General features: G+C 45.1%; 1 protein-coding gene across 2 annotated transcripts in view; it reads right to left on the reverse strand.

Moving 5' to 3' along the window:
- KIAA0355 (KIAA0355 ortholog) overlaps positions 1–1982 on the reverse strand; it is a 136515-nt gene extending 134533 nt beyond the window's left edge. The window contains exon 1 of one of the 2 annotated variants that reach the window (XM_030204442.1): positions 1916–1982. The gene's annotated coding sequence lies outside the window, so the exon portion shown is untranslated. Of the gene's footprint in view, positions 1–1757; positions 1840–1915 lie in introns of those variants that run through there. The other variant, XM_030204443.1, reaches the window with a different exon arrangement.
- Positions 1983–14468: the final 12486 nt, after the last annotated feature.

The following is a 14468-nucleotide window of genomic DNA, read 5'->3' on the forward strand; positions in this document are numbered from 1 at the left end:
TGGGCTAACTGTATGGGAAGATGCTGGGCATACCTCCAACAGTTTACAAGTTATTTTTCCCAACTAAAATGCAACTACTGCAATTTTGTTTTCACACTTTAGTGTCTGGAGCCAAGATTGTTGATTGGGCATTTATTTTAGCTTCCATAAATACATGCCACCAAACTCTACAAGGCAACGGAATATGACTCCTTAAAAATAATCATGATGATACCTTCCATAAACCACCCAGCTACTAAAATCTTTGTTGCCCTGAAATAGACCAAAGTGATCACAATTAAACATGTTCACAGATTCAAAAATGAACTCCGTAAGAATATGAATAACCTGCCCCCTGTGCTTCTAATAGCTATGCATGATAAATCAAGGAAAATTCATGCACACAAATAACAGACATTAAAAGTAACACCATAACTGAAAATTCTGGGAGGTGGATGCTTCCACTAATGTAAAGAACATTAAAAAAAAAAACCTAGAGAACACACAAACAATATAAAAAATAACACTAATTGAATCATGAAAAATGCTGATTGAAGTGTTTTAATCCTCTAAATGTGGAGAACTAACTGATCAGTGTATTTACAAAGCCACATGAAAATACAATAAAAATGTATACAGTTTACTCCAATAAAGGGAAGTTTTTCTATGTACTTTAAAGTCTAGCATCTAACCCCTGCTGAAGATACATGCACTTCAATAGCAGGAAACCACGCCCCCTAATTTGATTTGTTTCTATTCAGGTTATGTATTATTTCTCATAGAAAAAACTAAAGTTTTATTAAACATTTTCAAAATGCACTTTTATGAAATGTAAATTATGGATAAATATTGTGTCCAATTTTTTTAAACACTTAACCATTTCCCTACTGCTGTGTCTAGTAATGCCCACAAAATCTACACATTAGCTGTTTATGACACTTACGTCTCACTTAAGTTAATTATTTTTCTAACCCATAGGCACTGCGGTGATTAAAGTATTGATGTCAACAGCAATTCATTTGTGCACACTGTTATATACCATTCAACTATTATACCTTCCTTAAGGTATTTTGCTAGAAAATCAAACTAGTAATTATAGAATTCAAATTGCTGAAACTTGTGTAAACACAACTGCAAAGATGTAAACAAAACAGTTCCACTCTGCCCATAAACTAACACCACTGCTTCATTCAATCATACAAAACACTCGCCAAATGACCATTAGTCGTCATGAAGCTTATCACAAAAATTATTCAAGCGCTACACTTTTTTTTTTTTAAACCACACGGACTGAGGCACCAGAGAGGCCTTTCTGGTTGTTCGGCAGAGATAAAATGCATCTTTCGCAGGCTTCTCACTATTTCGCAGGAAGGTGCATTGGAATTCCCGCAGGCGCAGTCAAGCCAGTTTCACCGAAACTCCCGCGGACTTCGTCGGAGAACCTTATTTGGCAAGCACATCACACGCTTTTTCCCCCGCATCACAGCCCCAGAAAATAAAAAGCATTCCAGACAGTTAAATAATACAGAGAACACCAGAAAAGCACGGTGTGTCCCCCAAAGAGAGCGTGCTCCGTCGACCTTGGCTTCCAAGGTTCCACACATACTGACTGCGGCGGGGCAGGGAGGGGCGGATCAAGCTTCATGATATCTCACACGCCACCCTCCGCTCACCCCTGGGGAGGGGGGGGGGGAAGGGGCGCAGAGGATGCCCCGCAGGGCGGCGGAGGAGGAGGCCTGCAGCTCCCGCACACCCAGGGCGTGGGGTGGTAAGAATACCTCAGAGCGGGGACGCCCGCTGCAGCGGAGCCAGGGCGGCGTCTCCTCAGCACAACTAGAGAGGTCCACCACGGCATTCCCCCCCCCCCTGACCGCTTCACTATTCCGCAACCCGTCTCCCCGGTCCCGGTAACAGCACCTCCGCTCAGCTGCCTTACCTACTACACCCGCTGCTGCAGCGGCACGGCTGATCCCAGGCAGCAGTCTGTGTACACCGGAAGTGACGCCTAAGAGCGGACAGGCAAGCTGCGGCGCGCGCGCGCCCCCTGCAGCCGCGTGCTTGCGGTAGGGGTGTGGAGTGCGGCGCAGCAGGTGGCGCGAGAGGATGTTGAGAAAAAGTAGATTGGGCGCTGCTGCTGTCAATATATGAAACCTCGAACGCAACTTTTGCCTTCCTAAAATTTGTCCTTCTTCTGATGTACTTCAGCTTCGCGGAAGTAGGGAGCGACGTAAAAACATGTATGATGATCGTCCTCTTTTTAATGCCTTCCCTCGATACGCAAACAATATAATTTTTACTATATACGTCTAAATGGAACGCGGTCGCCACTTTACAGTCTCTGTACTCCAGTCCATTTAAACTGAGTAAAGTGTCCCTTTCTTTCCAGGAGTTGTTCAAATGAAATGGCCCATCTGCTGATCTTCTAGTATCTAGTGGTGACTTTTTTTTTGTGACTATTTGGATATGGATGTACATAACTTTTAGCGTACTGTTGCTAAATCTAAGAAAAGAGGTGACCGTTGTCTAAGCATGTCACTCGTACAAATAAGTGAGCTGTCAAAGGAACAATTGGTCCTCCTAAAATCAGGTTACTCTGTTAGTCCGTGATTTTCTCTCTAGTCTACTTAAGTGTAGTCCTGCCTATAACTGCCCAATGTCCGGTTATGTCTGTGTGATTCACATCTTTTTGCCTTCCCGTATAATTTTATGTTCATTTTATTTTGTTAGAGTAGGAAAGGGTTTTTTTTTTATTTGATATCAAGCTTAATTTTCTGTATATTGACCGGCTGTTTCATCGTCCTTTATCCGCGAACACAGTTTAGTATTTATCATTAGACATGTAGAAATGGGAGGTTTTTTGTTTTGTTTTTTTACCAGAGAGATGAGGAACAGAGCACTGGGTAAAACGGATAATGAAGCTTCTCCTTGAGCCACCAAATAGTGGTATTTCTTTTACTTGTATTTGGTTGATTATTCAGAGTATTCCTGTGCTCGGTATTGAGCAACTGATTGAAAAAGTTTCCCAAAATAGGTAATTCAAAATAGTGCAGCCAGACATTTCAGATACACATCCATAGGAGCCAACTTTTCAAAATTATTGGGGGTGCTAAGCCCAATGGAAATGACCCCTCCCTGGACACATACAAGGAATTTTCTCAATATTGGGGGTGCTCAAGCACCCACAGCACCCACAGAGTCGGCTCCAATACACATTGCAGATATTATATCATTCATGTTCTCTATAACCTTCATTGGTTACCTATTCTGGGGTGGATTACATTTAAGAACCTTTTATAAATCTTTACCTGAATGTAACTCACCTTGAGCTACTACTGAAAAAGGTGTGAGCAAAATCAAAATCTAAATAAATAAATTTAGTCCCTTATATGGTCCAACCTATCTCCAAACTCTTCATACCTTGTTTGTCCAGACACACAGCTAGCTTGTCTCAAAATGTCCCTCTCTCAAAGCCTCCTCTTAGGAGTTTGGTATAGACTAGGCATCAGGTATTGTCCTGCTTGTGCAACTCACTAGAATCCAGCTTATCAAGAACAATTGCAAAATTTGAAAAAAGTCTAAAACATTGGGGCACCAGTGTTGACGGACCCACAACATTCCTTATATCACATGCTACAGCTCATACAATTGGGATTTTGCTTGAATTTGTGTAAGTCCAAGGCTCTATCTGTGATACCAGAGGTTAGGTACTCTTGGGATGGGATTTTACTTTGTCTTGGGAGGAAGAAGTATTAAAATATCTTGGAGTATACATTCCTAGTAATTTGACTACTTTGGATGATCCTAATGTTCAACATTTGCTTCAAGATTTAAAACAGAAGTTACATATCTGGCAGGCTTATCCTTTGACACTAATGAGGAGAGTAAGTTTATTCAACATGATGGTGCCTTGGTGACCCTATATTTTTCTTTTATATTTATGCAAATTTCAAAATATATTACAAGTCAATCAGTTGATACAGTAACATGGAAAATATAATACATTATCTTAAAGAAACTAATCTATCCTTCTTAGACCACAAAAATGTGTGTGTGTGGGGGGTGGGGGTGGGGGTGGGGGTGGAGGCCCATAGACAAGTAGGACTAGGAGAAAAAGAATATATATAAAAAAAGAAAAAGGTCATTAACATGAATAAACCCATTAACATCATGATTCTCTCAAATCTAACTAGACTAAACAGTTCCAATCCTCTTCAGATCCAAAAAGACTCTCAGCTGCTCTGGTTGAAAATACACACATTTAACACCTAGATATTGAATTAAACATTTGCAAGGATAAGCTAATCAAAATAAAGCTCCCAAAGCTATTGCCTCCTGCGTTAGTACCAAAAAGGCTTCCCTACAATTTTGCATTGTTTCATGACATCTGGATAAAATCAGACTCTTTTACCACAAAAGAGGACTTGAGAGTTATAAAAGTACAATTTAATAAATAATAATGACATTATAATCTTGATTAAAAAAAGATGCCACTAATATTGCTCTCTTTCAGGGGGTCTTTTACTAAAGTTTAGCTCGAGTATCTGCAGCAGGGCCCATTTTATTCCTATGGGCCCTTCTGCAGGTAACTCGAGCTAAACTTTAGTAAAAGACCCTCTCAGAGTTCTCATTAAAAAATGTTTCCAAAATAGCTGAAATATCCAAATTCCTTTATTCTGTTCCTTGTACCAGTCTCCGGGCCACTCCCTGATGAGTTCACTAAAGAAATAAAATACACTTTATTTAAAGGGAGAATAACTTCAGTAGTAGTGTAGTTGCTGTTAAAAGTGCAGAACTGTATGATGGATATGATATGCTATGTCTTTTGTTATGGAAAATTCTGCACACTTTGTAGTATAGTTTGAATTATACTTCTGGTTTTGTCAAATATACATGATATAAATATAAAAACTGGGGGGGGGGGGGGAGGGTGTCAATATTCAGTAAGATTTAAGCGACTCTAGCCACACATGTCGAACCTGAGTAGCAAAGCAGCCATCTCAAAATGGCACCCATTGACCCCTGGTGGCAGTCTCGTGGTACTACCACTAGGGGTCAGCCTTTCATACAAGGGCAAATTGGTTTCTAATATTGACAATGATTTTGAAGCTCTCATATTCAGTATTCAGCAAACATCAGTCCAAGTTGCCAGGCCATGTCTGGGCAGCAGCACTGAATATCCGTGTCTGACCAGACTGCTGCTGACTGACCCAAATTTATACTGGTTCTAGTTGAATATCATCTGAGACCTGTATAAATGGATCTGTCATATTCTTCCACCAACCCCCACTCTCACTGATTTCAAACTCCTCCCCCCCACACCAAAATCCCCTCCTCCAGGTCCCCTTTGAAATCAGACCCCCTTCCTTAAGCTGACCTCTCTCAGCAGCTATTTTTATAGTGCAACTCCTAGAAGCAGGAGTGAGTGAGGATCAATCCTGCCCAGCTATCCCACTGGACCACCAGGGATCATAAGTAGGCTTTGAGTGGGGCAGGGGGGGTGTCTGATCTCAGGGGGTTTACGGGATGGAGTCTGATCTCAGGGGAGAGCTGGAAGAGGGCTGATGTAAGCGGATCTGATCTTGGGGGGGGGGCCAGAGGAGGAGTCTTATGTCAGGGATGATCTGAAGGGGGGTTTTAGACTATGGGTGGGGGTGGTGGGAGGGAGAGAAATGTATCTTCATCTTCAGCTGGTACCAGGAACTTGCATAGCTAAGCAACTAAAGTTAGGATTGTTATTTTTGTAGTCCTATTTGTTCGCTTTGGGGTCCTTTTATGAAGTGGTGGTAAACCCAATGCTCGCTAAAAGGGAAGTACCGCCAGGCTACTGCAGCAGCCCAGTAGTAGTTCCCTCCCCCAGCTTGCACCATTCCCGGCACTGTAAAAATATTTAAATTTTTGTAGCACTTGTGTATACCTGGCGGCAATCGGGCTGTGCCGCGTGCTGCCCGGTTACTGCCGGGTTAGCACAGGAGCCCTTAATGCCACCTCAGTGGGTGGCAGTACGTGCTCCCCCTGAAATGACCGTGCAGCAAGTGCTTAACTTGCCTTTTGGCCATTTCTTGAAAAAAAACAAAGACCTGCCTTTTACCTGCTGCTGTAAAAGGAGGCCTTGGTGCACATCAAAAACACGTGCCGATGCCAACGCAGGACCCCTTATGCCGCAGCTTTATAAAAGGACCCCTTAGCTATGTAAGCACCAGAACTGAATCCTGCTGGCACCTGCATAGTTCCTAGCTCCTCTCCTACTCCACTTCCAGAACAGCTTTCTCTTGCCCACTTTAAAAATGGCCGCTTCGTGTCAAGAATCAGGGTACTGCCAGCCCATAGAAAGCGGTTTCAGCAGCCACAAGCCTCTTCTGCCCACTTAAATCCCTTTGAATATTGACTGGATTGTTCATCTAGGGGCCCTTTTACCAAGCAGAGGTAAAAGGACCCCTGTGGTGGCGTTAGAACACAATCCATTGGTCTGACCCATTATGGCTGTTCTTATATTCTTATGTAACAAAGTGAGGGCACATTGCCAGGGGCATTTTCGAAAGAGAAGGGTGCCCATCTTCCGACACAAATCGGGAGATGGGTGTCCTTCTCTCAGGGTCGCCCAAATCAGCATAATTGAAAGCCAATTTTTGGCGTCCTCAACTGCAGTCCGTCGTGGGGACGGCTAAAGTTCATGGGGGCGTGTCGGAGGCATAGCGAAGGCGGGACTGTTGCGTGCTTAAGAGATGGGCATCCTCAGCCAATAATGGAAAAAAGAAGGGCATCCCTGATGAGCATTTGGTCGACTTTACTTGGTCCATTTTGTTCACGACCAAGCCTCAAAAAGGTGCCCAAATTCACCAGATGACCACTGGAGGGAATCAGGGATGACCTCCCCTTAGTCCTCCAGTGGTCACCAACCCCCTCCCACCCTAAAATAAAAATTGTAAAAGCGTTTTTTGCCAGCCTCAAATGTCATACCCAGCTCCATGACAGCAGTATGCAGGTTCCTGGAGCAGTTTTAGTGGGTACTGCAGTGCACTTCAGGCAGGCGGACCCAGGCCCATCCCCCTCCCACATGTTACACTTGTGCTGGTAAATGTGAGCCCTTCAAAACCCACCCCAAACCCACTGTACCCACATGTAGGTGCCCCCCTTCACCCCTTAGGGCTATGGTAGTGGTGTATAGTTGTGGGGAGTGGGGTTTGGGGGTCTCAGCACCGAATATAAGGGAGCTATACACCTGGGAGCAATTTGTGAAGTCCACTGCAGTGCCCCCTAGGGTGCCTGGTTTGTGTTCTGGCATGTGAGGGGGACCAGTGCACTACCAATGCTGGCTCCTCCCATGACCAAATGCCTTGGATTTGGTCGTTTTTGAGATGGGCATCCTTGGTTTCCATTATCACCGAAAACCGGGGACAACCATCTCTAAAGTCAGCCTAAATGTTGAGATTTGGGTGTCCCCAACCGTATTATCGAAACGAAAGATGGCCACCCATCTTGTTTCGATAATAGCGGTTTCCCTGCCCCTTCGCTGGGACGTTCCTAGAGACGGGCGCCCTTAGAGATGGTCATCCCCGTTCGATTATGCCCCTCCATGCCTCCTAAATAGGAGGCAGTAAGTGCTCTGGCGTTAATTTGTTTCAGGTAACATGTGCTAATGCAAGAATTAGTGCACAACCTGAAAAAAAACGAAATTGGAAAAATGCCTGAAGTACTGCTGCTTTAGAAACGGGCTTAGTGTGCAGGGAAATCCCATGTTAAGACATGCTAAGCTAATTTCTTAACACAGTTTAGCAAAGGGGCCCCTGCATTAAATGCTTAAAGTAGGTTAGAAAAGTATGTTAGTTCATATGTTTTTTTTAAATCTAACCTTCTCAGATGAACAGATTGTATTGTGTCCATAGGCCACATTCCTACAAACAGATCTGTTTCTGACCACAGAGACGAGATAAATGAGGCCTTTGAACTTTAAAAAAATCTTTTTATTACAAAGGATTTTCTGTGTGTGTTTTATTGTGAGCAGTTGGGATAAGTGCTGCAGAGATTTACTTTCTGCATTGTTGGACAGGCTCCCAGATGACCAGTGTTATGTCTATAGGAGATCTTGACAAATTAAGACCATATTTAGGATTTTGTTTCCACAGCATGTCACATAAATTCAGTATCAGTCACTGAGTTTGCATCAGTTGTTTTGATTCCAGCTCTTTCACTCTCTTGACTCCTGTTCTACTGGCTGGATAGTTTAATTCCCAAGTGATCCACAGCTGTAGCTTGAATCTATCCCCTGGACTTCCAAAGTCCTCCTATTCCACTTACTGTATATAAACCAACTGAATTTGCTAAAAGGGGGTGAACTTTTAGCTGTAAATGATCTTATAAACGATTTTAATTACTTCACTTTTGAGCAAATTTTGTTTATCTTAAAAAAAAAAAGAATAAAAAACAGTCAGCGAAGTTAACGTTTTTATTGCAGGAAAGGAAACCAGAAACCTGCCTTTCAGAGCACATGGATAACTGTTTTGAAGGGCTGGTGATGATTCACGTCTGGGAATCTCTCTTTCTGTTTTCTTTCCTAAAAGAATTCGGAAAGGAATTAGTCTGCAAAACCACAAAAATGCAGTTTGTGACCAAGACTGGTTAAGGAAAAATGAAGGTGGTTATATGTTTTTCTAAACATTTGAAAAAAAAAAAAGTTTTACTTTTACATGATCTCTCTCAGTTGTTGCCTGAAATACTGTGTATTTTAAACCTACTGCCTATTTGCGTCAAAAGATAGAAATATCTTATATCATTCATGATGTCATTGTGATAGTGCTATTATTTTTTTTAACTGGCTGAAGGAAAATTTTGCTCTAAACCAATGCTTCTCACTCAGGCCCAGATGCACAAAACCTAACGAGCCCACAACTTACGTTTTAAACTGGTTCCAGCTAGTTTAAAACGCAAGTAGTGCACCCCAGGCATGCACTAAGGGCATTTTCCCTGCCACGGTAGCAGGCAACGAAAACGGAATGCAAATGATTGAAAAGCTATTATAATGAGATGCACTACCGTTTTTCCGATTCCCTTACCGTAGGAACCCTAACGAGATGTCTGACCTCTTGTTAGGGCTCCTGTGAGGGAATCGGAAAGGAAAAGGGCCCCCAAAAAAGGTAAAAAAGAAAAAAAAAAGCAGGGAGCGCATGTGAGGGGCGTCCTTTAAGGACGTACTCGCCCTGCGCTTCTGAGAGACGTCTTTTTTTTCACATTTTTTTTTTTTGCTCTGCTGGCACTCGTGTTTTTTTCCCCCCTTCTATTTAGTCTTCGCCGCGCCACTTACCCCTCCACAGCGAAATGTTTCTATTTTCCTGGTTGCTGGAGAATCGGGACGTCCCTTTAGATTAGGCTCCTCTTCCTGGTCTCTTCAGCCAATCAGAGCGCGTTTCGCTGACAACAGCCAGCTAAGCCCGCTTTGATTGGCTGAAGAGACCAGGAAGAGGAGCCTAATCTAAAGGGACGTCCCGATTCTCTGACTCAGGTACCGAAGGACTAGAGAATGCAAGTGAGCTACAACGAGTAGCTCATTTGCATTCCCTATCGTTGATGCATTCCCGTTCCCTACCGATTCGCTATGGAATCGGTAGGGAACGGGAATTACCAATGTCTTTAATGCATCTGGGCCTCAGTGTGCCACCGATAACTTGCCAGTGTCCTATGTGTGACTTTCACTGGTTCAACCCCTCCCTCCCCAACTTATCAACTCCAGTGGGACAGAGGTAGCAATAAGAAAATAAAAATGCAGGGCCTTGGAGCCTGTGCGTCTACTCAGTATCTGCCAGTCACACCCCCTCTGACCTATTAAGGTCAGTCAGAGGAAGCAGGACCAGAAAATGCTAGCATGTGCTCAGGTTCCAAGGCACTGCGCTGCCATTTTCTGTTCTTCTGCAGATGGCGACAATGGCAGTGAGGGTAGAGGGGGGAGGGCATGTGCTGAATATGGGGGAAGTTGAAGAGGAGATGCTGGACACAGGGGGAGGTTGAAGGCTCCTTTTGAGGGAATTCTTCTCCCCCTTTGTGCTCACCCCCTTCCCATTTGCTCTTCTACTTGGCCCTTCAGTCAGCACATCTGACTCACAAGCCTCACATCCTCCAGCCCTGCCCTGATCATCCCAAGCAGAGGAGGAGGAAAGTGGCTGTGCATCAGTCTGTGTCCTCTTCTCTGCTGCTCGAATGTAAATTTTGAACCACCGGACTACAGTGTCCTGCGGGGTTCAAAGTTTGCATTCAATGCCAAAGCGGCAGAGGAGAAGGACACAGTCCATTATGCAGCTGTTTCCTTTGCTTATGATTGGGCCAAAGGTGATGGGGGGGGGGGGGGGGAGTAGGTCAGCTCCCATGTGGAAGTGCCATGGGTGGAGGAGTGCTGAAGGAGAGAGAGCTGATGTATATATGAGGCAGGGGCGTAGCCAGACAACAGATTTTGGGTGGGCCTAGGCAAGAAGTGGGTGGGCACCAAGTGTTCTCCTCCCTCCCCCCCACCACCAAAAAAATATCTCAGCTGGTAGGAAAACACTTCTTTCCACCTTGGCAGTCTGCAGCAGGCATTCGCTGAAAACTGAGTATGTGCAGGTGCCGGTATCGTGGACAGTAGCGTTTTTGTTACCATCAGGGGGAAGTCTTCAGGTAGCAGAGCTTGAGATCCCCACCAGCTACCACTAAATATGTGCTACTGTTGGGTGGGCCTGAACCCTAAGTAGGTGGGCCTTGGCCCACCTATGCCCACCTGTGGCTACGCCACTGATATGAGGGGAGGGGCTACAGGAGGGGAGAGAGCTGGTGTCTGTGTAGGATGGAGGCTACAAGAGAGGAAAGAGTTGTTATCTGTGTGTGAGGGGGAAACTGCCTGAGGGGAGAGAGCTGGTGTTTGTATACAAGGGGTCCATGCCATAGGGGGTGCAGGGCCATGTACAGATACTCATTCTGGGGGACTCATCTGCATATATCTGTAGGGGCTGAAAAGCAGGACCATATGCAAAAAACACAATTGCTCAATGGTAAGGCTGGGAGAGAGGAAGAGAGAGAAATCTGGGATATATGTGGGATGTATACCATGGGGGGCTATATGGGGTACAGGTGGTCATTGAGAGCTATGGGGGAGAGCTGTATACTATGATGGATGTAAGGCAGGGGTGCTGATTGTGAGAGCTATGGGGGATGTATGAGGTGGGTGGTGATGGAGAAGAGAGCTATGGGGGTTTGTTTGTCAGGGGAGGGGTTGAGAGAGAGCTATGGGTGTGTATGAGCAGGGGGGGAAAGATAGTCTATGGGAGGTGGGGGAGGTAGAGAGAGACAAAGAGAGAGAGAGAGAGAAAGCTGGGGGATGACCACCATGAATAGGGGGCAGATAATACTATGGACTGAACTTGCAAGGGGTCAGGGGAACGAGAGCAAGCCTGGGAGGGAGGGTGTTCAAGCTAGTTGGGAAGTGAGACTGCTGAGACAGTCCAAGCCTGAGCATGGAGAAAGCTGCTCCCCTCACCCATCGTAAAATCCATGCATATACTGCAATACAAGAAGTGTAGTATACGTTATTCAATGTCCTTGCGATAAAATCTATATAGGGAGGAGTAGTAGACCTGTCAAAACTTGTCTAACAGAACATAAATCTAAAATCACTAAGCAAGTAGAAGAAGCTCTGTTAGTCCAGCACTGGACACAAATTAATCATACCACAGCTGATTTACATTGGAGAATAATAGATGTGGAGGGGCATAATCGAATGCGAACGCCCATCTCCATGGGCGCCTATCTCCGAGGACGGATACGTGAAGGGGCGGGACAGACCGTATTTTTGAAAAAGATGGGCGTCCATCTTTTGTTTTGATAATACGGTTTATGCCGGGCAAATGCATCGCATTTGGGCGTATTTGAGCTGAGCGGTATCTGTTTTCAGCAATAATGGAAACCGAAGGCGCCCAGCTCAAAAACGAACAAATCCAAGGCATTTAGTCGTGAGAGGGGCCAGGATTCGTAGTGCACTGGTCCCCCTCACATGCCAGGACACCAACCGGGCACCCTAGGGGGCACTTGTAATAATTAAAACAAAATTAAAATACCTCCCAAGTCCATAGCTCCCTTACCTTGGGTGCTGAGCCCCCCAAAACCCACTGCCCACAACTCTACACCATTACCATAGCACTTATGGCTGAAGAGGGGCACCTAGATGTGGGTACAGTAGGTTTTGGGGTTGGATTGGAGTGCTCCCATTTAGCAGCACAAGTGTAACAGGTAGGGGGGGATGGGCCTGAGTCCCCCTGCCTGAAGTCCACTGCACCCACTAACAACTGCTCCAGGGGGCTACATACTGCTGTGATGGAGCTGGGTATGACATTTGAGGCTGGCAAAAAAAGTTTTGACAGTTCTTTTTTTTTGTTGGGAGAGGGTTAGTGACCACTGGGGGAGTCAGGGGAGGTCATCCCCGATTCCCTCCGGTGGTCATCTGGGCAGTTGGGGCACTTTTTGGGGACTTGTTCGTGACAAAAAAGGGTCCAAAAAAAGTGACCCAAATTCTCGCTTCTTGCACCCTTCGTTTTTCCATTATCTGCCGAAGGCGCCCATCTCTCCTCGGCCAATAAACACACCCCAGTCCCGCCTTCACCATGCCTCCGACACACCCCATCAACTTTGTCAATTCCCGCAACAGACTGCATTTGGAGGCGCCCAAAATCGGCTTTCGATTATACCGATTTGGGCACCCATGAGAGAAAGGCGCCCATCTCCCGATTTGGGTCGAAATATGGGCGTCTTTCTCTTTTGAAAATAAGCTGGATAGTCATAAAAGATATAGAGGGGGGTAATATTGAGCAGTTACTCAATTACAAGGAGCAAAACTGGATTCTTAAACTTGACGCTGTTGAACCCCATGGGCTCAACAGGGAAATAGAATGGCAGTCTTTGATTTGATAGATCCTGCTATTGGTTGGTGGGTTCACCTGACTTTTACTTTAAAACAGTCTGAGATAGACGCTGCAGCCATGTTGGCTGAAGGGGTCTAAGCTTTCTGATACTCTGTATAGAGATATAAAGGTAATCGACTATGCTAAGGTAGCTATAGGATAAATTGGTAAAATATATTGCTGCTTGATGCTTGACTGATATGTTTTTCTCATAGGGGCATACCTTGAAAAAGCTTTCTCAGCGAAACACGTGTCGGTATGCAGCCCCGACTCTCAGTCTGACAAGACATTGAGACCTTAAAGCTAAGTAAAAAGATTTTGTCTTTCTAATAATAATATAGTAAACATTCATTAAAAAATATGTATAAAAATCAAGACCAATGACAAGAAAGGTATAAATTATGTCACTATAAGTGAAATGATATAGATGAAGGAGCAGCTAGCAAGCTGGTCGGTCCTGCCGGTGTCATTTTATGGTAGGGTGCATCTGATTAAAATGATCATGTTTCCGCGGTGGCTTTATGTAATGCAAGTATTACCCTTCTGGTTCACACGGAGAGATCTGGAGGCGTTTTATAAATTGGCAGCGCGTTTCTGCTGGGGGGGAAGGAAGGCGAAGATGAAGTGGAAATTGGTGGTGGGCAATTCAGGATCAGGAGGGTTGGGGTTTCCTGACCTCAGGAAATATAATCAAGCATGTCTACTTCGATATCTGAGAGACTGGCTGTTAGGATCTAGTACCTATATAGACATGGGTCTGGAACAGAGTTACTTTGATCCCTGGAATGTAGCCTCACTGCTGCATGCCCCTAGAGGGTGATTGCCAGAGTCCCTCAGAGACAGCGTGCTGTTGCGCTCTATGAGGCAGTTGTGGAGAGCCTTGTTGCCACTATGGCGGCAGAATCCTGAAAGTAGTGTGTGGCTCCCTATACAGCTGCAGCAGCTAAACATGGGTTCTCACCCCGGTGCTTCCTAAGCACCCAGCTACAGCAGCTAAACATGAGGAAAAGCGGGGAAAGCACAAGGAAACAAGCAGGAAAGCCAAATACCCAAACAACAAAAGGTGCTTCCTAAACACTTACTAACAAGGGTGCTCCCAGCACCAAACTCCAGCACTGCACTAACAGCAGTGCTACACACCATAGCAAAAGGGAAAGCAGAGGAGCCAAAGGGAAAAACAGGGAAGTCAAACACACAAGTCACAAGTGCACACTGACTGCACTAAACTAACCTGGACCTAAAGCAAGTAGCCAGAAGCAAACGTTGCGAAGGCTGTGAAGGAAAGAACACCACTTCCTTATCAAGGCTCTCCCTGATGATGTCACACTCCCTAGACCCAGGCAACAGCACACTGACCCAGAGAGCACACTGAAACCCATAGAGGCCCAACCCACACCAATGCAACACTGTGAAACACTTGAAGCCAGTACACCCAAAGAGAATGAGAGCAACTCAGACTATACCCACAGCTGCAGTGAAGTGAGACAATTAGCCCCATGCTGGCAGCAGCCAGCACAGAGAGAGAGAGAGCTAGCTCAAACAGGACAGAAAAGCAGAACAGAAGCCAGCTAAAAA

The sequence above is a fragment of the Microcaecilia unicolor genome, chromosome 5, assembly GCF_901765095.1.
Source record: "Microcaecilia unicolor chromosome 5, aMicUni1.1, whole genome shotgun sequence".
Taxonomy (NCBI): domain Eukaryota; kingdom Metazoa; phylum Chordata; class Amphibia; order Gymnophiona; family Siphonopidae; genus Microcaecilia; species Microcaecilia unicolor.